Raw genomic sequence first — 22,035 nt, forward strand, 5'->3', positions numbered from 1 at the left:
GGAAAAGGATGAACTACTAGAGCGCTGAGGCGGTCAATAGTCGAGTCGAGAGCAGGAAACATGAAAATAGTCCAAAAACAAATAGATCCTGGTCAGTACAATCTTACAACATGTAATAACACAAATCTATGACTTGCAAAGGACAATAATACAATACTCATGCAAATAAAGGATAAAGGTGATGGCAGGGCAAGGAGAGAAATGATCGGAATCCTACGTAGTCTTTTGAGTTACCACATCACCAACTCAAGGCATTTTCCGTCCTCCTTCACCGATCTGAACAATAGTGAACTGGGAAAAGATACACAAAATAGGTAACAAGAGATATTGTTTGTATTACCTACAGTTCTCTCCATACTTCCGGCAACGAAACTACTGGCCTCGACTCTTCTTAGTCCCTCCGCCCTCTGGGACCTCTGCAACATTACGGCCCCAGCATCCCGGCTGCCGCCGAAGTAAGAGTGTAGTGTGTTCGTCAGTGCTTAAGCATAACTCTCGGCACTAAATTTGTCGTCTTGACTTGGTCAAGATTTGTTTCCCTTTGTACCTTTCTTTCATACTGCTTAATGGTAGAGAAATGTGATACTGAAGCTCTGCATCCTTTCTGTTTCAGTTCTTATCAGCAGTATATTGGGATAACCTGTTATTACAACTTTGCATTCAAGATTGAGAGACAGCAGTTTTAGGCCAAATTACTGTAAAAATGGTATACTGATTTCTGCCCTAGTCCAGCACCAATCACTGTTCCTTTATTTATATCTGCTGTGCATATCTGAGGAAATTTGGATAATAGATATGCATCTGAAACAACTATGACTTGGATGATGAGTAAGCATCTATGATGTGATGTGCAGAAGATAGATATAAAATTTAAGTCTTATGTGTTAATGAAACAGTCTAGGAAATAAAGACTGGATACACTTCAGCAATTGTTTTTCTTGTACCCTTCAATGTTTCAGACAGAAAAGAAGAAATGCCGAATTGATATTTTTTGTTGTGTCAGGAAAGAACTACTGGCAATTAGGCTATGACGGCTTTATTTTGTGAACTTGCTTAGCTGATTTGTCAAGGATTTATCACATAGGATTTGTTTAATTTTATGCCTGATATTTAGAATATTGATATTTATATCTATCTCTTTGTTTACCTCTCTTCTACTGTATATCTATGTCTAATCATCATCATCCCTGTCCTGACCAAGTTATCACCTAATGATGCAGTATGGAAAATAGAAAGGAAAACACAGTATAAACAGACACAGGGTTAAGGGTAAACAAATCACTACATCGAAACAGAGTACAGTAACTGATACCTAGATCGACTCGGCAGAGGATTCGTTCTGTCTCTGATATCAATAATCGGGGCTTTCCTTTATTTAACGCTGAGAATTTTCGCTCTAAATAAATATAATCCTCCCTAATGCAACTGCCACTCCAACAGGCGACAAGGGTAAAAATTCAATACAAATTCAAGAAAACTATATACCCAGATCCTAATTATTAACAGTTCCATCCAAAATTTCTTTATAGTTAACAATCACATGGTCTGATAGATATGAGGGGAAATCCCTTGAATAGACGAGATTAATGAAGCCTATCCATCTAACCCATCCTTTTCTGAAAGTCAGTTGTGAGCTGAATAACATTATATGGCGATACCAAAGCAAACAGACAATTGAATTGAAGGGGTTGAGATGATAACCTAAGATTTGTCTTTTTGTACATCATTTCAATGTTGGTGTTCTCGATAACGGAAGACCTCTTCTTGGCCGAGTTATAAAAAAATACATGTTATTTTCCTCTTGTATGTTACTGATGCAGATTTATCAATATTTATTGGATGTAAGTACCATTCAGGAGAGTATCATGGTGAAGTAAGAAAAAATCCTTGAAGAAGTGTTAGGAAGTTTCATAATTAACTTTGAACTTAGCTTATAACTTTATCCTTCATTAAATTGTGCTTCTTTAATATTTTGGACAGTACCACCTTGGCATACTGTACTGTCATGCGTATACATACACCAGTTGGTTCAGTAACCAGCCCCTAACACACTATGCAAGCCCCTGTCACATTACACCAACCTCTAATACAATGCATCTAAGGGCGTTTCCACACGTGTCCTCCGTCACATGTTGACAACACAGTTTGCAGCATGTTCGAATATATGTATGCAGCAGTATTTGGACAGATGTATGCAAACATGTTTCAGTGTAGCTTCGACTCACTGGCAGCAGAGGTGATGCAAAGAGTGTGCCTATATGAGGCAACTGAGACAATCAAAATGCTGCCAAAATGATATGGACGCTGCTGTCCGCGACATGTTTGCAGGTTGTTGGTCACTGTGTTGTGTACCTGTTGCCAGCCTGTTCCAGCACACATGTGAACATGCTTTTTTTTTTTTTTTTTTTTTTTAATGTGTCCGACTCCTAGCATAAGCTTCACAGCTTGCTACCAAGGCCCAGTAGTCCTCCTACATACCATACACCTCTACATGTCTCCACTTCGGTGCTAACACCCACGGTCTATATTGAATACATGCTAGGGCTGTCTCATACAGGACTGGTGTATTGGTATTAGCAGGGGTATTTTATGACATGTTGGTGGATCTTCTGGTAGATCGGCAAAGTCTGATTTTATGAAAGTCAAATCCTTAAACTGTTCCCTCCCCCAGCAAGGATTTGAACCTGGGTCCCGTAGGACTGCAGGCCACCTCTACTGTATACCAACTGAACCACTGCTTCCCCTACATTACTCAACAACATCAATACTGGTAACTACATCATAAAAAAAAACACACACACACACACATTGAGAAACTTGAGAGCGTACTAAGGGTGACAAAGCTGACACCCAAATTGAGAAATAAACTCTTTGAGGAGTGTTTAGAAGCCCTGGATCTCTTTACCCTATCTGAACGAAGGTTATGAGATTTAATTCAAGTATTCAAAAATTTCAAAGGACATGGTAATGTGGCCATCGATAAATATTTCAAATTTGATCATTTAAACTGTACTAGAATTAATGGGCATAATATTTGTGGCAAACGATTTCAGTCACATGAAGCTAAGCATTTTCTTTTCTTAAAAGAATTGTAAACACTTGCAACAAACTGCTCTCAAATGTAGTAAACTGTAATTACAGTACTAACCTTTAAAAATTGCTTAGATAAGTATCTGTCACCTAGCTCATCAATAACACATGTCTATGGTGTAAGTCTTTTTTTGTTTTCTTTTTAAGAGTTTGGGAGATACAACTGCAGAACAACTTCGATAAATTTTGTTGACTTAAAGTTACTCTCCCTTTCAGGTAGATAGTGCAGAATAATATTTCCTTTCCCACTTTCCTATGAAACGTCTGACAGTGTTTCTATGCTGCATGATGATCCTTCTCATTATTTCCTGCCGGTTTTGGCTGGAGTGTTTGGTGGGGGGGGGGTGCCTCCTGCTTTTCTATCTTTGCCTTTAGCTGATTTATCAGTTTCATCAGCTATAACCTTCCCTGTAGCAAACAACCACGAAAGGACCTTCCCCATAGCGAACAGCCATGCAAGGATCATCAGGTCTGTTGCTGTTTGCTTTCTTTTCTAATCCTTTATAACATTACACCACCCTCCAACACACAAAACCACTGTCCAACACACCACACTACCATACAAACACCATACCACACTCCAGCACCTAACACCAGTCTACATACTACCTTCCATACTCTAACACAATCAGATGACTCTGAAATGCTTGTCATCATACTGATTTAGGTTGAAAAATATCCTCCCATAATACATTTACCTGGTTCTTTATAGAATTCGGGTGGCTTACCTTTTATCATGCCTCGGTGTAGTGATAACGATGCCTGGCTTCTTCTAGAGGTCTCGGATTCAGCTCCCAGCTAGAGCATTAAAAACTTTCCACGTCTGAACGCACTTGTAATATGTTTATCCAACACACACACACACAAACACACACACACACACACACACACACACACACACACACATACACTGTGATACATATATATATATATATATATATATATATATATATATATATATATATATATATATATATATAGGAAAGGAGGAGAGAACCAAAGGCTACAAGCCCGCAAAATTGTTCCTTTCAAGAAAAAATAAAAATCGTATATTAGAGAACCAAATTCAGGATCCATTCCTTTTGAGGTGCTTGGACACATTGCGTTTAAAAGATTGGAGGTCATAGAAAATAAGAAATACAGAAAGAGGAAGACAGTTTCAGAGTTGACCTGTTGCATACGTGAAGGACTAGGAGTAATGGTTAACTCTTGCTTAAGAGAGATAAACAGAAAAAAGATGAGAATTTGCTGCCAGACAGGTGCTATGCACCCGCTGTAGTGGTGGAGGGATACAAGCAGACATTCCAGAGGAGCAGTGACCATTGAAGCGGCGATGGAAAAAAAGATAGATGATGTAACAGTGCACCGAAAAGACAGGGGTTGAAAGGAGCTGGTAAGAGGAGGAGACTTAATGAGATGAAAAGCCTCTGACTCCACCTAGCTGAGAAGAGCTGTATGTGGAAAGCCTCCCCACACATGAGAGCTGTATGTAGAAAGCTTCCCCACACAAGAGAGCTGTTCTCCGTACGGGGGTGAATAAAACACCTGAAAAAGTCAACAACTGTGTAGCAGTAAAGAGAGCACAGTCTGTTTAGCACACCTTATCTCTTAGTAGCAGATTTTACAAGAGAGATAATATGATCATTTCAAGAAAAATCTCCAGGGAATGAAACCCCAAGTATGTTCAGAGATGAAGCTGGATTGAGTTGGCTATTCATAGTAAGTAAAGAATATTCCTGTGGAACATTCTGACTGGTTGAGAGATATAAAAACTGAATTTTTGATGCATTAAAGCCTATAAGATTACTTTTACCCCAGTCAGGGATATGAGCCACGTCAGACATTAAGTGTGCCATAGCTTCATCCCTTCTTTGTTTAAGTAACTGCTGAGATGGATGCTGTGAGGAGATAGAAAGGTGAAGGGTGGAGTTATCAGCATATGAGTGGACTGGGTCAGATGTACAGCTGAGAAGGTCATTGATGAATAGACGGAAAAGAGCTGGTGATAAAACAGAGTCCTGAGGAACACAGCAATTGATAGCTTCAGGAGAAGCGTGGTGGCCGTCTACAAAAGTAGCCATAGAACGACCACAATGGAAGCCAGAGATGAATGCACGTAAGAGGGATGGAAACCAGTTTGGAAATTAAAGATTTATGACAGAGTTAATCGAAAGCCTTTGAGTTGTCAAGTGCCAAGGCAAAGCTTTCACCAATGTCCCGAAAGGGGGATGACCAGCAGTCTGAAAGGTGAGAAGTTCCCCAGCAGAGCATCCCTGGAGGTACCCAAACTGATGACTGTAATGGTTGTAATAGGAAAGGTGCTTTATTTTTCAAAATAATGGATTACGAAACTTAAGAAATACAGGCTGTTAAAGCAATTGGGGAATAGATAAAGGACTGGGAACTCTCCCCCTTCCTTGGAACTGAATGACAGCACACTTCCAGCAAGATGGAAAGATACAAGTTGACAGATACAGGCAAAACGGTTTACCTAGGTGTGATGCATGCACAGAAGCACAGTTTTTGAGGACAACAGGAGGGACCCCATCAGACCCTTATGCCTTTATGATGATAGTTTCTAATCCCAAAACATGACAGATTACTCTATACTTGAAAAGGTTATGTAAATAAAGCAGTTTGAAGTTGGGCATAATAGAAGTAAGACAGAATCATGATGTCCAAGGAGTTATTTTTCGGTTATCACTGTCAACACTAACTTTTATTTATTTATTTTTTTTATGCAGGAGAGAAAGAACCAAGACTGGAAGCCCGGAAAGTTGTTCTCTCCCCCCCAAAAAATATATATATATAAATAAACGATTGAGTGCCAAATTCAAGATCCGTTCATATCAAGATGCCTGCATACATTGCATTTAAAAGACTGGAGGTCACAAACACAGGGAAATACAGACTGAGGAAGACAGTTCCAGAGCTGATCTGTTGCGTGGTTAACTCTTCCATTAGATAGCTAGACAGAAATAAGTTGAGCGTGTGCTGCCAATTGCTACGTGCCCACGGTAATGGAGAAGAATGCAGGCAGACTGGTCAGAAGAGTAGTAACCCTTTGATTAGTGATAGTAAAAAGAGAAAGATTTAACCGTGCGGAAATGCAGAGAGAGAGAGAGAGAGAGAAAGGATAGAAGGGAGCCACTAAGAGGAGATGAGAAGCCTTTTTTCCACTCTATATAGAACATACAAAATAGCTGCATGTTGGAAGACCCCCCACCCCACCCATAGGAGTTGTTTTCCGCACATGTGTGAATAAAACTCTTGTACTAAGTTAACAGAAGTGAGGTGGTAAAGAAGGCACTGAACTGGTTTAACATTATCTAAACTCTTAGAGGCAGATATAGCAAGAGAACTAACGTGGCCTTTCCATGATGGGTCTCAAGAGAATGAAACCCCAGGAAAATTCAGGGAATCAATCTGTGCTTTGTTGAATATTAACGGAAGCTGCTATGGAAAATTTCGGTAGGTCAGAGATGTAGGAACGAAGTTTTGATGCCGGCAAGGCTTACGAGTATTATAACCCAATCAGATATGAGCCAAGTCAGAAATTAAGCGTGCCACAGCCTCATACCACGGTTCTTGAAATAACTACTGTGATGGATGCTGTGAGAAGTGAATGGAGAGGTGAAGGGTGGAGTCGTCAATATATGATTGGGTTAGGTTTGATGACACTGACAAAAAGAAAGAAGAGAGTTGGTGACAGGACAGAACCTTGAGGAACATCACTATTGATAGATCTAGAAGAAGAGTGGCCATATACTACAGCAGCTATAGAATGACCAGGAAGGAAGCTGGAGAAGTACACACAGATAGAAGGACAGATAATGTCAGAGGGCAATTTGGAAATGAAAGCTATATCCATGTAGGCTTAATTGGAAGCCTTTGAGATATTAAGTGCAATGGCAAAACTTTCGCCAAAGTCCTGAAAGGAGGATGATTAGGAATCTAAAAGAAAGGTGAGAAGATTGCCAGTTGAGCGTCCCTTGCAGAACTCATACTGGCAACCAGAATGGTTATGATAAGGAAGTTGTTATAATTTGTTAAAGAACTAATTCGAAAAGTTTTGAAACACAGGATATCAAAGCAACTGGGTGACAGAGGTCTGAATACAGTCACCCTTCCTCGGGACATGCTGAATGAAAGCAAACTTTTAGGAAGATGGAAAGGTACAAGTCGAAAAACAAAGGTGAGAGAGCATACCTAGGCAGGGTGTCAGCACTAAACAGTTCTTGAGAACAACAGGAGGGATCTCATCAGCCATCACTGAAGCTAGTGATGGCTGAAAGTACTTTAACTTAAGGAATTTTAATGTCGGTCTTGAGAATGTCAGAAGGGGGAGAAAACGGGGGAACAGCACTGGAAAATTCCATAGTGGAAATGAGGAAGAAAGTCTGGATAAAGAGTTCCACTTTTTCAGTAGAAAGGTCACCTATACAGCTATCAGAATGGAAAAGAGGAGGTGAAGGAGGATGAAGTAAATTATTACAAAAGTTTTTGGCAAGATGTCAAAAGGAGCAGGAAGAATTTCAGTCAAAGGATTCAGACCATTTAATACCAATGAAATTAGTCGTAGTATAACTGAGGGCATACGTGACACAATCCTGGTATGGAACATGAGAGAGGCGAGATTTGCGGGCAGGTTGATGTCAATACCTGTTATGGGGTTCCTCCTTGTTGTTGGCAACATTTGAACAAGTGTGGTTAAACAAAGGTTTTTTGCATTAGACAGAGATTAACAGAAAGAAATGTATACGTTCATGCCTGAGAGAAGAACCACTATATTGCATGAAACAGTTTGCTCTTGGCCATGGAAGCAATAATCATTCCAGGGAAAATCAAAGATGTACTACCTGAGGGTGTCCAGTTTCCAGCACCGAAGTGCCATAGACGCTGCTTCTTGAGAGGCTCCATTGGCCTTACTGAAGCGATAGGACAAGTAGGTGATGAGGTTGTGATCAGAGGAGCCCAACGGAAAGAAAATATTACCAGCGTCAGCAGATGGATTAATTGTAAGGAAAAGGTCAAATACTGTATGTTGGAACTCTCTCCAAGATGATCAGGGATACAGGTAGGGTGCTGTGCAAGCTGCTCTAGATCGTTAAGGGTAGAAAAGATGTAGACTTGTTCACCAAGTGGGTCAGTGAAGGAGAGGAGAGCCAAAGGTGGTAGTGAGCAATAATACTGAAATAACCTAGAATAGAGATTTCAATCCATCCATCCATCATCCAATCCTACATTGCCCCATGAGGAGCGTGGGAGCCCGGGGCTAGGCAGTTAGTCCCGACATTTAAGATGAAAGTGACCAGCCTCACTCATCCCTGAGTGGCACTACATGAGCAATCAACCCCAACCATCCTTTGGATATAAACCTTCACCGACTCAATCTGACTGGAGCACAATAATTACCCACTAAACCACCAGGCGCCAAAATTTGGTTATATGGTTACCACCCAGCGTAGTAAATGGTTTCCTGGTGTACAGGAAACCATTTGGCTTGTCACTCAGTGTAGAGTCACCCACAGGCAGAAGGAAGAGGAAAGCATGAAGGAAGGAAAGACAGAAGAGGGAGTGTAAAGTCAACCGTAGGCAGAAGGACAAGGAACGAATGAAGGAAAGAAAGACAGAAGAGGATGGAAGGAAAGAAGGATGGAGGAGAGAAAAGGGCAGACACCCGACAGCAGCAGTACATCGAGTGAGTAGATGGTGAGCGCCCCCACCTACCACTTAGAGATTTCAAAGAATGGAGAAATTGATTGGGTGTGTTCCATTTTAGAATGCAGTCAAATAATTATTCATAGTCAGTAGAATTAGGGGGTAAATCCACAGCACAGATTTATTTAGTCAAAGAATGACAAGATAACCGAAGTCAGAATAGGGAATTCGGTAGATTCAAAGTAAGGAACGCAGGAGCAAGATATGTTATGCATACATATAACTTACACAACACCCACCTTTGGCTTTGAAGTGAGTATAGAGAAAATTGGATGATACAGTGATGGGTTTACTATCAGTCACCTCAGACAGCTGAACCTCGGTGAGGGTTATATGAAAAGAGATGTTCAACAGAGAGGGTATTAGAGGAAAGTCCGCAACTGTTGCAGAAATGATAAGAATGAGTCAGATAATGGCGCAGTGCATCTCGCTTGGTTATCACCAAAAGAAGGGCGGATGGTGGGGGAATTAATTGTCCTCCCCTCTCCCCCTGGACTTCGAAGCTGGGTGTTGCTTCATAATATGAAATTTGGATACAGTAACGGTGCTGTGTGATGTGCATTTACTTTGGTGTAGACGGCTGGAGGATAATGTATATGAGCAGGAGAGTATGCTGGCCTACTTCCAGTGTTACTGAAACACTGGAAAGGGTCAGCAAAAAAGGATTGTTAGAAGCTAGTCCTGAGGGCTGGTGAAACGGAAGGTCCTGGTCTCCCTATCATTATCACCAGCTTTACTATCCACTTCAAGAATACTGTCCTGTTCGATTGGCGCTATAGTTTACTCCCTATTCGCTTTCACAAGGAAATTTTCTGGTGTGCAAGTCAGTACATTCGCTAGTCATGTCAGGCAATTTGTCACTGAAAGGTTTGTAAATGACCAAGGTTTGCTATTCTACACACTACACAATGAAGAAACGTCATGAACACTTATGATGTCCCGCTGTATTTAGTAAAGTCGCATCATGTAAGGCAGGGGCGGGCAATATTTTCAGAGCAAGGTCTGGATGAGACTTTCGGGAGCAGCCCCCGGGCCGGAGTGACAAATGAGAACGCAGAAGTGACTATATACAACAATTTTATTTAAAAACATGGAAATTAAGTCTATATCAGGATACAGACTTCCACACTTAAAGGGGTGGAACGTGTTTGAGCTCGCGGGTTTAGATCTCAAATTATCTATGAACTTGAAAAGTACTACATACATACATGGATATGCAGCAAGTATGTACCCGCCTTAAGAGTGACACATACCTCCTCTCAGTGCGGAAGTCCTATGGACATTGCCGTCTGGCAGGATGGCGGAAAGATTGTATCGTGCAGGGTGAGGGGAGCGCCGAGTTGCCAAATAGCATCTACCGTATGCATGCAGCTGGCAGATGCTATTTGTCAGAATTTAATTTGTTTTGGCTGGAGTTTCGCGGGCCGGATTGCTATGCTCATGCCGAGCAGGTTGGCGGGCCGGAGGTTGCCCTCCCTTGCTGTAAGGAATGGCCAATAGTCTGTAAATACCTCTCTTCTATCCTATGGTGACTGCATCCCTAGCACTCTATTATTCCGTTTTGTTCTTGGTCTGTTTGTTCTTACCTCTGCCACCCTACTGTAATGTAGTTGGTAAATATAAATGTGCTAAGCTTTACACAGTCATACGACCCCAACATAACATACTCGGTAAATACAAATATTTAGCATTATAATGTCATACCACCTCACCATCACAAGCTTGGTAAATATCAATGTGCTGAGCTTTTAAATGTCATACCACTGTACTCCAACACACAGGGTAAATATAATCTATATAGTGTCATACCACTCCACTACAACACACTAGGTAATAACAAAATTGTTTAGTTTTACAGTCATCCCTCCCCACTGCACCACACTAAGTACATACCAGTGTTTAGCTTTATAGTGTCATACCACCAAACTCCCACACGGTTGGGAAATACATGTCTAACTTGATAGCGTCATGCCACCCAAATGTCACACACTTAGTAAATATAAATGTGCTTAGCTTACACCGTGATACCACCCCACCGCATAATACTAGGAAAATATAAATGGTTAACATCAAAGTGTCATACCGCCCTACTGACTTCAAAGTATCATACAGCCCTACTGACACACATTTGGTATATTTGACTGTTTATCACACCACCTCACTGACACAGACTTGGTATATATGGCTGTGTTTATGTTTACAGTGCCGTTCCACCATACTTCCACACACTTGGTAAAAATAAGTGTGTTTAGCCCTAGAGTAGCTTTATTGTGAAGGAATTATATAAATCAAATAAAATTATATTTAGAAAGAGGACAATAACTTTTAAGTTCCATGTGCATCCCCCTCAGGCATAAAATCTGAGAGGGACAGACAGAGAGACAGACAGACATAAAAACAGACAGCATCGATAGGGTAAAGTCCTCACTAAACGTCTCTCTCTCTCTCTCTCTCTCTCTCTCTCTCTCTCTCTCTCCCCAGGTTGCTTCTGTCTTATATTTCAAGGCAGACAGTGAGGGGGAAGATTAATGGAGCACTCAACCCAAACTTTAGCTACATGATTTTTGCCTCATTTCCGGCCATCGCTCATCTTGGGACGGGCTAGGGAAGGAAAGAAGGGAAGGGGAGAAGGGAGGGAAGGAGGGAGAAAAAGAAGAAAAAAAGAGAAAAAGTGAAAGAGGGGAGGGGAAAAAGGACAGTTTGCAGAGGGGAGGAGGAGAAGGGAAAAAAGGAAAGAGGGAAGGGAAGGAAGGAACAAGGAAGTAGAGGAGAAGGGAAGAAGGGACAGGGAGGAGGGGAGAGGAAGAGGGGGAAGTGTAAAGAGAGAGGGGAAAGGAGAAAGGGAGGAGGGAGAGGGAAAGGGAGGATAATAGGGCACAGGGGGTCGGTAATGGAAAAGAAATGAACGAGAGATAGAGAAAGGGGGGGGATAATATATGGTGTTAATGCTGAAAATGGAGAGGAAGATCAGAGAAGGAGAGAGAGAGAGAGAGAGAGACAGACAGACAGACAGACAGAGACAGACAGACAGACAGACAGACAGACAGATAGACAGACAGACAGACACAGACGACAGACAGAGACACAGAGACAGAGAATTAAACTTTTTGTAGTAAAAAGGATGTGTTAGGATAATGTTGTCCTACGTTTGTATCTATATTCGTCCAGTGTGTGTGTGTGTGTGTGTGTGTGTGTGTGTGTGTGTGTGTGTGTGTGTGTGTGTGTGTGTGTGTGTGTGTGTGTGCGTGCGTGCGTGCGTTCGTGTGTGTGTGTGTGTGTGTGTGTGTGTGTGTGTGTGTGTGCGTGCGTGCGTGCGTGCGTGCGTACGTGTGTGTGTGTGTGTGTGTGTGTGTGTGTGTGTGTGTGTGTGTGTGTGTGTGTGTGTGTGTGTGTGTGTGTGTGTGTGTGTGTGTGTGTGTGTGTGTGTGTGTGTGTGCTCCACCCGCAGCACAAAAGATAATAAATTAGGGACGCCATACTTTATATATTCATGAATGGGTCCTGAGATGGTGTACCTTAGCACTAAAAATAGCTCCTCTGTGAGCAAATCTTGAAACGTAAATGACCCAGTGCCATCAACTACAACACACAAACGAAAATGAATCTGTTTGTAAATATGTGTTTTAAGCAACGTTGGGTCTGGTTAGTACTTGGATGGGTGACCGCCTGGGAACACCAGATGCTGTTGGCATCCCTACATGTCAAGTGGGGTTGGTGGAGGATTAGTGCCCCTCCCTGTAAAACAATTAACTCTAAGCCCTTGGCCACCCCGTCTGGGATACATGGCGTCTGGCAATGAATGAATGAATATTCTGTGAGTCTGAAAGCGCACCTCTGCATGTGCAGATCTAACGAACATATGGACCAAGACCCTCCAACATTTGCACAATGACCGGTCTTGGTGTGGTAAGCATATGTGTCTTGCTTTTGGTTCTTTTAGTGCACCTATACGTTTGTTGTAAATATGCTGTACCGTAATATTTCCTGACCAGAACCGAACTACTCAAGCTGCACAATATACTCAGTACCTAAACCAAGAGAAGTGCTAATATTTGGGGGGCAATAAAGAATGTGCAATATATCTGCTCCTGAATCAAAGGAACCATTTACCTCAATGAAGCACAATTTTCTAGACATGCTTAAACACTCAAAAGAATTGAAAGAGAGAGAGAGAGAGAAAATGGAGAAATGAATTCCCCGAGCTAGGCAACTAAGGCCATATAGCCCCGCTGGGGTTACAGGAGGGAGCTACCCCTCCCGGCAACGGTAGCCCCGGGCGAGGCGCGAACTTCCGACCTCCCGATCACAAGCTCAACGCGCTACCACTGTGCTACCGCCCCCCGCAGAGAGAGAGAGAGAGAGAGAGAGAGAGAGAGAGAGAGAGAGAATCAGCTTTAAACAAGGTTCCTTCTCTCACGTTTCCGTTCAGTCAGTACATAAGTTATGCCAATAATTCCTGGAGTATATTATGCATATTTTTTTTCCACGAAATCGTACAAGTGAATATTTGCTATGAACACAGTTTCACAATTTCCAGGAAGATTTCAATACTGTAGTTCCCATGCACTTCTCGACACACCTGTTGTCCTTTTGGATACTGTATATAAAGCACATTATTATTATTATTATTGTTATTATTATTAATATCATTATTATTATTATCATTATTATTATTATTACCTTACTTCAGGAAACCCAAAATTATATAAGTGAAAGTTTTAAGCGTTAGTCATTTCTTCACCACAGCTAAAGTTTTACACTAATAGACATATTTCGTAGCTAAATCCTTCTTGCTGCTGTTAAATATGTAGAAAAATAAGCTGTTGTTGAATGGTGGCTTTATATGAACAAAGCATGTATTATTTTCACGATTGCAGGTGTGTAACAACGTGTGTTAGAATAAGGATGATGATGATGATGATGGTGTATACATTTCCGTGCGTGCAAAAGTGTAAGTGTTATGGTCTCTCTCTCTCTCTCTCTCTCTCTCTCTCTCTCTCTCTCTCTCTCTCTCTCTCTCTCTCCCTGTACTTTCCTCATACATAATTCTGGATGTCCCTGGCAAACAAAGGCAGTTGGAATACTACAAATTCACTTTTTATTGCCGCACCGAGTTATATATTCCCAGCAGAAGTCTCTGCTTTAATGACGTAGTGCTACTGGCCTTTCATGAAACAGAGGAGCGGCCTTTGTGTCCATGTATGGAGAGCACAGTGAGGCGACAATAAATATTTTTACTTTTATAATGTACTGTATACTGGACAGTGTGACGAGAGAGCTGGATGAGAAAGGGAGTCTGTTGAGCAAGGAAGTGTGGATGTGCGTGATGGAAATGAACGGAGAGAAATTGTGAATGAATAAATGATGATGCAGCCCTGAAGGGATATTCTCCCCCATTTTGTCTGATCAGCAGATCAGGTCAGGTGCGGGTAAGGGGATGGATCCATTATGATGTGGCAGAGGTAAACCAGCTATGCTGTCGGGCCCTGCTGCGGATGTCACTGATTGCACTGCGCAGTTGACCCTTGTGCGGTGTGGTGCGGTGAGGATCTATCCCTTCTCCCCTTTGGGGCTAAGATGCGAATGAATGTGTTTGAGTGGATGAGTAAATTGGGCGTGTGTCGTCCTGTCTCAGCTACCTCCCTTTACTTGGGGGAAGCAGCCTAGGTATATAGATAGATAGATAGATAGATAATGTATACCTAAGGGGGCAAAACTGTAGCTGTGGTGAGGAAATACTTATCCAGACCTGGTGATGCTTAGGGACACCTTCACAGGGTGGCATTGATACGGCTGAACAACAGTCGTCACTTGGCTGCTTTTTTATCCCACGTCAGCCAGCAGTCCACCGGGTTTACATCTAGACAAGCCTGGTGTTAATATTAGTGCTCTTACATACACACCTACGTCTATATACACTTAACACATGTATTCCGGCGATATCTATTACATTATACTGCTGCTACATTTCACTTAGCTTTGGAAGATACATCCCTACGAAGACGATGTCATCTTAGATGTAAGAGCATCTCTTGAAACTGAGCTGCCCGTCAGTCACTCACTAACAATTTTTGATGAAAAAAAAAAAATCCGGAAAACACCATGTTTCGGGTAGTAAAATCATTATTCTCCATTTGAAGAGTCTGAAGATGGCGCTTACTCGGAGGCCTTAGCGTAATAACACCGGTAGAATTGGATGGAACTACTCACCATGTATACGAACATCCCTTCACTTCTTACCTAACCCCAGATAGGAAGATGATGGGCTACAGGACAAGAGCAACTTCAGATGGGCCTAGTGTTGCAATTGCTACGAGAAACCATGAAGCTGCCACATATTTACTCATCCAGCAGTCAGACAATATAGGTAACAGTACCTTCGGGTTGAAGGAAATCTTTTACTAACCCATTTGTGCCTAGCTTCCTACATATAGGAAGAAAGGAGGCCATTTCTAGGGTTGCTGAAAGAGGGAACCCCAGGATAGAGACCAATGAGCTTTGCAACCATGAGCCAATAGGCGAAGGGCGGTACGTTTAGCACCCTTCCCGCAGAATCTCTCACTCAGGATCCCTAGGCACACATGGATTAAGAATGGGTTAAAAATAATGCCCCCCCCCCTTAAATTACCATAAATTAATACTTTTCGATATGTTAGTCAGCTTTCCAGGTGTTCAAAATCACAGTTTAACCCCCCCCTGTCTGAAGATGTATGTCTTATTTTCTCTAACTCACAGCAGTTTCATTCAGCGTAGGAAACATCTCAATCTGAAGATATTAGCCTAATAAAAATAAATGTACTAAGCGTTTAATAAAAAATATATGACATACCAACCGCCTGGGGATAGCAAGACTCATTCTACAGCAGCCGAGCTGTTTGATGCTGGACCTTCTCGGATAGGGATAACCCAGATCTAAACAGCAGTAATCATAAAGACATGGGAGTAAAATAAAACCTAAGCAGCTCTGCCGGAAAGTCAACCCGCGTTTCACGGGTATCTTACACACAAAAAAAGTGTAAAATAAAAATAAATGAAAGAGGCATAAGCATTAAAATAAAAAGAGGCACAACAAACCAAAAGTACCCTAAACGAAGGAGCCTCTGAGAATCATTGAGGGAAGGTGGGAGGAATCCTAGGAAAATCTCTATAATATTCCCGGAGCCTCAAGGGTTGGGGGGGGGGGGGAACTGAAAAAGATTAATTTGAAACAGATCTCTCGCTAAGTCAGTAAATAAGCAACATTAACCTTGTTTAGGCCAGTCTTTGGGAGTGTCTGGCAACAAGCTGAACACCTCCTTTGGGGTGAAAGGGATACGGCCCAAGGACTCGAATGACGAGTGTTTTAATTTACTGATTAGCAACTATATCATTTTTTACTGAAAAGAATACCATTAACTAGGTTGGAAAAAATACTATGTAAAGATAAGAAAAACAAGCAAACGAAACAATGAATGTAAAGATAGAAAATAGTTTGAAGTTAAAACAAAGAAACTACTTGTCATCTATTACATTTTATACGTATATACATACATACATACATAACTACATGCATTACATAAATACATAAACAGTTATATACATACATTTTTTTTATACCTCAACTGGAGCGTAGGGCTTTGGAGATAGGCTACTCAGTCCCAGCATTTAAGGCGATATACAATACCATTCACTCGCTTCTGAGTGGCATTATGTGACTAATAATCCCTAACTACCTCATATGTAAACCTATAAGAGCCCTCATGAACCGTCTCAACTAACATCATCAGGCGTCTTCTAGTTACATGGTTACCACTCATCTTACAATTGAGTATAGCTTACAGTCACAAAAAACCGTTTGGACCGTCATTCAGTGTAGAGTCACCCGAAGTCAGCATAAAATCATGGGCGTGGATGGTAGACACCCCCATGTACCACTTACTCTTTCTCATCTGAATAAAATCTTCTGGGGTCAGCTGAAATAGAATCCTAGTGCTTTCTTTACTAATGACAAGGGTGTGTTACCAGTATTTAAGCGCTGGCTCCTATAACTGCCTTTCAGTTGAAGAAAATCGTCTAGAGTTGGCTGAAATACAGAAGAGAGAGAGAGAGAGAGAGAGGGGGGGGGTTGTGTGTGTGTGTGTGTGTGTGTGTGTGTGTGTGTGTGTGTGTGTGTGTGTGTGTGTGTATGCGGTCTTCATACCTGTTCCTCTCTCATCATTTATCTTTTCTCATAGATTATAGTGCGGTATATTTCGCAGTGTGCTGAAATACGGAGTACCAACATTTAGCAAAGTACGTTTAGATAATTCTGTCCACTTTAATCATCAATACAGTCTCGTCTGAGAGCATGTAAGCGTTTAAGTAACAGAGGGTCACGTTTACATTAAAATGCATATACATTGGTGCCTTTAACCTGACAAAGGTCCCAAACCCTTTCCAGCTCGGATGATAGTCGAATGTAGACAAAGAGTCAATTTTACTAATAACCAAGGAGATTTATTGCCGCTTCATAACTAAGGGTCATCTATATTCATGCAACTACGTGACAGTATTCATTTTGTGTGAGTGGTTCAATATCATCAGGTGAAGGGAACAGTTTAATAATTTTACGTGTGAATTATACACTGAAGAACTCCAAACATCACCTTGTGTAAGGAATAAATTTCACTATAAGAAAAAAAAAAAAACTATAACCACTCTACCAGTATATAAAACATGTGGCTCCTTAGTAACTACGTGACAGGTCTAATTTTGTTTATTTGTTTGTTTTTAGTAGTATCCGACTCTTGGTATAAGACAGACAGTGTGTTCCTTTGTATCAAGGAGTTACTGGAAACACTACCTGTTCACATACCCATACACCTGTGCATGTAATGGCTTGGGTGCTAACACCAAACCCTCCACACTGAAACATGCAAGGGCTATCTCATTCCGGACTGGTGTGATGGTGTAAGCGCCTTTTTTTTTTGTGTGTGTGTGACATGACGGTGGGTCTTAAGGAACACTGCACGTCATATCCTGAGTCATATCCTAAAGGTGGTGTACACATACTCTTCCAAACTTAAGTTGTGTATAAGTGTGCTTAGCACACTGAACACAGTAACCTTACGGCAGTTACTGCAGTCACGTTGATTTCCTTTCCCTTTTCAGACTAGGATGGTCAAACCTTTGATCAGTGTCAGAACTACTATTTGACACCATTCAGAAATTAGAACTGTTGAAGATTACCTGATCAGTGATACATATTTATTTGTCGTCCCTCCTCATAGACCCAAAAGTCCATTAGGACAAGTAGTGGACGTTCTTGCTCCACTCGAGCAGTCAAGATCAAAGGGAAGGCGACGAAACTAGGATGGGAATCTATGAAGCACAGAAGTATTTTCAAACTGAAAGTATGCAGAACTATAACATCAGGAAAATAATGAAGAATATATTCCGAAATATATGGATGGAATAGAAATGGAGAACGAGGTCTCAGTCACTTGGAGCTTTTATTATAACAATATACCACTTAAAAAATATTCCCCTCGCATTCCATAACGAACGTTGATGATGTTTGCTTTGATTCCTATGGCAGTGATCTGAATGGAGAGTGTATTGCATGTGTTTGAGAAAGTTCCTTTGTTAGATATTACTGAGAATAACAGCGTCTACAGTATACATATGAGTACACATGAGAAGTTACGGGCAGATATTTTCACACGTTTCGTCAACTTCTTGCTTACGTAAAGTAAGGAAATGGGGAAGATATATTTGACCAAGTGAACTTCTAGAAAAAATATATATATAAACAGAGAAAACAAACTATTGCTTATCTAGAAAGCACTCATGGAGCGTATACCTCCGCCAGTACCATTGTCATATAATAGGATCCGGATCTGTGGGGATAGGATTCGGATCCGGATCCATCCCCAAAATTAATCAGTTCTTTCTTGGCCCATGGCCCACGCTTCCACAAAATCTCTTTGAAATTCATAGAGAACTTTTAGAGATATCGTCTGGACAGACAGAAAGACAAACAGACATAACCTCCTCCAACTTCGGTGGCAGAGGTAATCATGATGTCTTCAGTCAGACAATAAAGTATTACAAAAGCAGAACTGGATAGATATTTGGATCAGCAGTGTTGTCCCTACCATCTCGAAATGGTTGGTATGCCTGTCGGAGAGGTATTGTCTCTCTCTCTCTCTCTAGCCAGACGCTTAAGCGGTGACCACAAACAAATCGCCTCCATGTTGCCCCGTTTTCTCTCCCCTCCCTTGTATATCTGTGCATCTCGTAACTGATTTATGACAGTAGGCTATAAGTAGTGTTTTTGTGATACCCAGTACCATTATAATGTATAGGGGAACGTTCCCATATTTCACTCGGTGCATACTATACGACGGAATGCTCGGAACTATTCTGTTGCTGACGTTAGAGAAAAATATAGATGACATGAACTTGTATCCTGTCTTCCTGAAAGTATATAAAAAGAAGAAGCGTGATATACTGACTACACACATTATTTCCCAGGCAGTTCCGAGTCCAAATGGCAATGATATATGAGAGGCATCACCGACCCTGCCACAGTGCAATGATAGGATTAATGTTGCTGTCAGATGACAAAGGGTGTTCAGCGGATAGGCAATAGATCACCTGCGATTTTCGGCGATAAATTTGAAAATATCGACACTGACAATTTTAAAATTATTATCACAAACCACAATTGTACAGATAAGTAACAAGTGATTATAACTAAATTATCAAGTACTTGCTGAACAACATTATGCTCCGATTTGTCAGTAAATGAGGAAAGTAAATTATTGAAGACCGTCCATTTTTCAAATTTGTTGAAAAATTGCATATTATTGTCCTGATTTACACCTAAAGCCAAATATAGTATTGTTCAGCAAGTACGTGACATTATGCTGAAGCTACAGCACTATCACACGATATTTATCTGTTATAAACGCAATTTATGTTGATATTACGAAATTATCAGAGTCGATATTTTCAACCTCCTTGCAGCCCCAAATTTCTAAGTGGTCAAGTTCAGGTTCCTCTACTTAACGATATGGAGTAATGTACCTGGTATTGTGATACCAGTGCCAAGTGTCCCTTCACTATGAGAACCTTTCTTTCAGTTGGATAACATCGTTCGACGGTGGCAAAAATTAGATACTGTACTGACGTCAGAAAAAGTTCAGTCATTTATTGTGCTGACATTTTTTTTCTTCCTTCTTATTGTGACCACATTATTTAGGGAGGCTTAGATATAGGTTCGTATTCTCGTCGGGTAAAAAAGCTCCGTAACACCTCTTCATTAGCGATTTATGTTTGGATATCGGTGGTAAATATCCCTTTCTACGTTAGTCATGCTCATCAGAGTAGTAGTGTGGGATCGACCTTATATTTCACTAATATACGTGGTCTTAGTATTAACCTGAATTATGTTCTCCTTTTCCTCCAGTTTGTATCCTCTTTAGCCCTATCCCTCACAGAAACCTAAATCTTTCCGTCTACTGATATATCCCCATTTAGTTTTCCTTGTTACCATCTCCTCAGAAACTTCCGTAACGAGGGTGGCACCTGTTGTTATATCAAATCTGAATTTGCAGTTGACACTATTAAGAACTTCAATTCAGCTATTTTTGATTATTTACTACATAAACTAAAGTATCTAAAATTACTAAATACATCTGTATAGTTTATCACACCCCCAGTGCTTCTTCAGAAGCCAATGTATTTGACTCCATATCCACACAGTTGTCTATCCTTAACCCCACTCTTACCCCTGAAATTACCGTTCTGGGTGATTTTAACGTCCATAATGTAGAATGGTTACTGCATTCTGCCAGGACTGACGATACTAGTTTAGAATGCGAGCTGTTTGCAGAATCATTTAATCTCACACAGTTGGTAATGAAACCAACCAGAACTCCAGATAATCCTGACCATAACGCCTATCTCTTGGATCTGTTCCTTAAATATATATATATATATATATATATATATATATATATATATATATATATATATATATATATATATATATATATATATATATATATCAGTACAGGATAGAGGTACTGTCACCATTTGGATCCTCCCACTACAATCTCATCAAAGCCTCAGTAGTCAGTTGTCCCAAATCCCCTCGCTCTGAACCTGTCAAGGTGACCACATGGCTATTTGATAAGGAAAACTGTGATGGATTTAGACATTACCTTGCTGATTTTCCATGGCAGTTTTCATTCTCCACTGACATCAATTCTACCCAGTCCCACATCAGTGACTTAATACAAGCTGGTATTTAATTATTCCAGTCAACAGTTTACTAAATGATCGGACTTCCCAAAATGGTTTGACAGCAGTTGTGCCAGCAGCGACCCAAAAGTCCTTAGCATATAACTTTTATTCAAAATAAAGAACATCTGAATCTAGCAGTCTATTTTAAAATGCTAGAAACATGCAAAAGCATTAGTAAATCTTGCTAAATCAAACTTTTTTTCACAACCAGGCATCGGGACTATTAAATAACTCTAATGACAACAGAATATTCTGGTCAACTCTCAGTTACTTCAGTAACTTTTTAACAAGTCATCATCCATTCCCCCATTATAATCTTCAGATGGTAACACTATAAATGACCGGCGTGGAACATCCTTGGTGGTACGTTTGCCAGAAATTACACCTTAGAGGAAGTCAGTCGGAACGTCCCTGTACTAGGACTTGACCCTCCCGAAATTGCTCCATTTAAGATACAGATACCATACGTAAAATCCATTCTAGACAATAATTTATCAGCCAACAAAGCTCCATACCCAGATGGAATTCCTCCAGTTGTTTTGAAAAAGTGTTCCCCGGAGCTTGCTTCTGTTCTAGCTAATTATTGAGACTATGCATCCGTAATTCTACATTCCCTAATTCTTGGAAAGAAGCCAATATCCACACAATTTCGAAAAAGGAAGTTCCTCTGACCCCTCTGATTACAGCCTAATTGCTATCGCACTTTTGGTAAAATATTTGAGATTGTAATTACGAAACACATTGTTAAACATCTTGAATCCAAAAACTTAATTTGTGACAAAGAGTATGGCTTTCGCCACGATGAGATCCACTGTTGATATGCCCAGTTTCCTGACTCATACCATCCTTCAGTTGTTTGACCAACAAGGTGAAACCATGCAGTGGCCAGTGATATTTTGTAAAGCTTTTGGCTGAGTGTGGCACCGCTCCCTGCTATCCAAACTCCCATGCTAT

Source organism: Coenobita brevimanus, chromosome 28 (assembly GCF_032717465.1).
Source record: "Coenobita brevimanus isolate Jiangsu-jjx chromosome 28, ASM3271746v2, whole genome shotgun sequence".
NCBI lineage: Eukaryota > Metazoa > Arthropoda > Malacostraca > Decapoda > Coenobitidae > Coenobita > Coenobita brevimanus.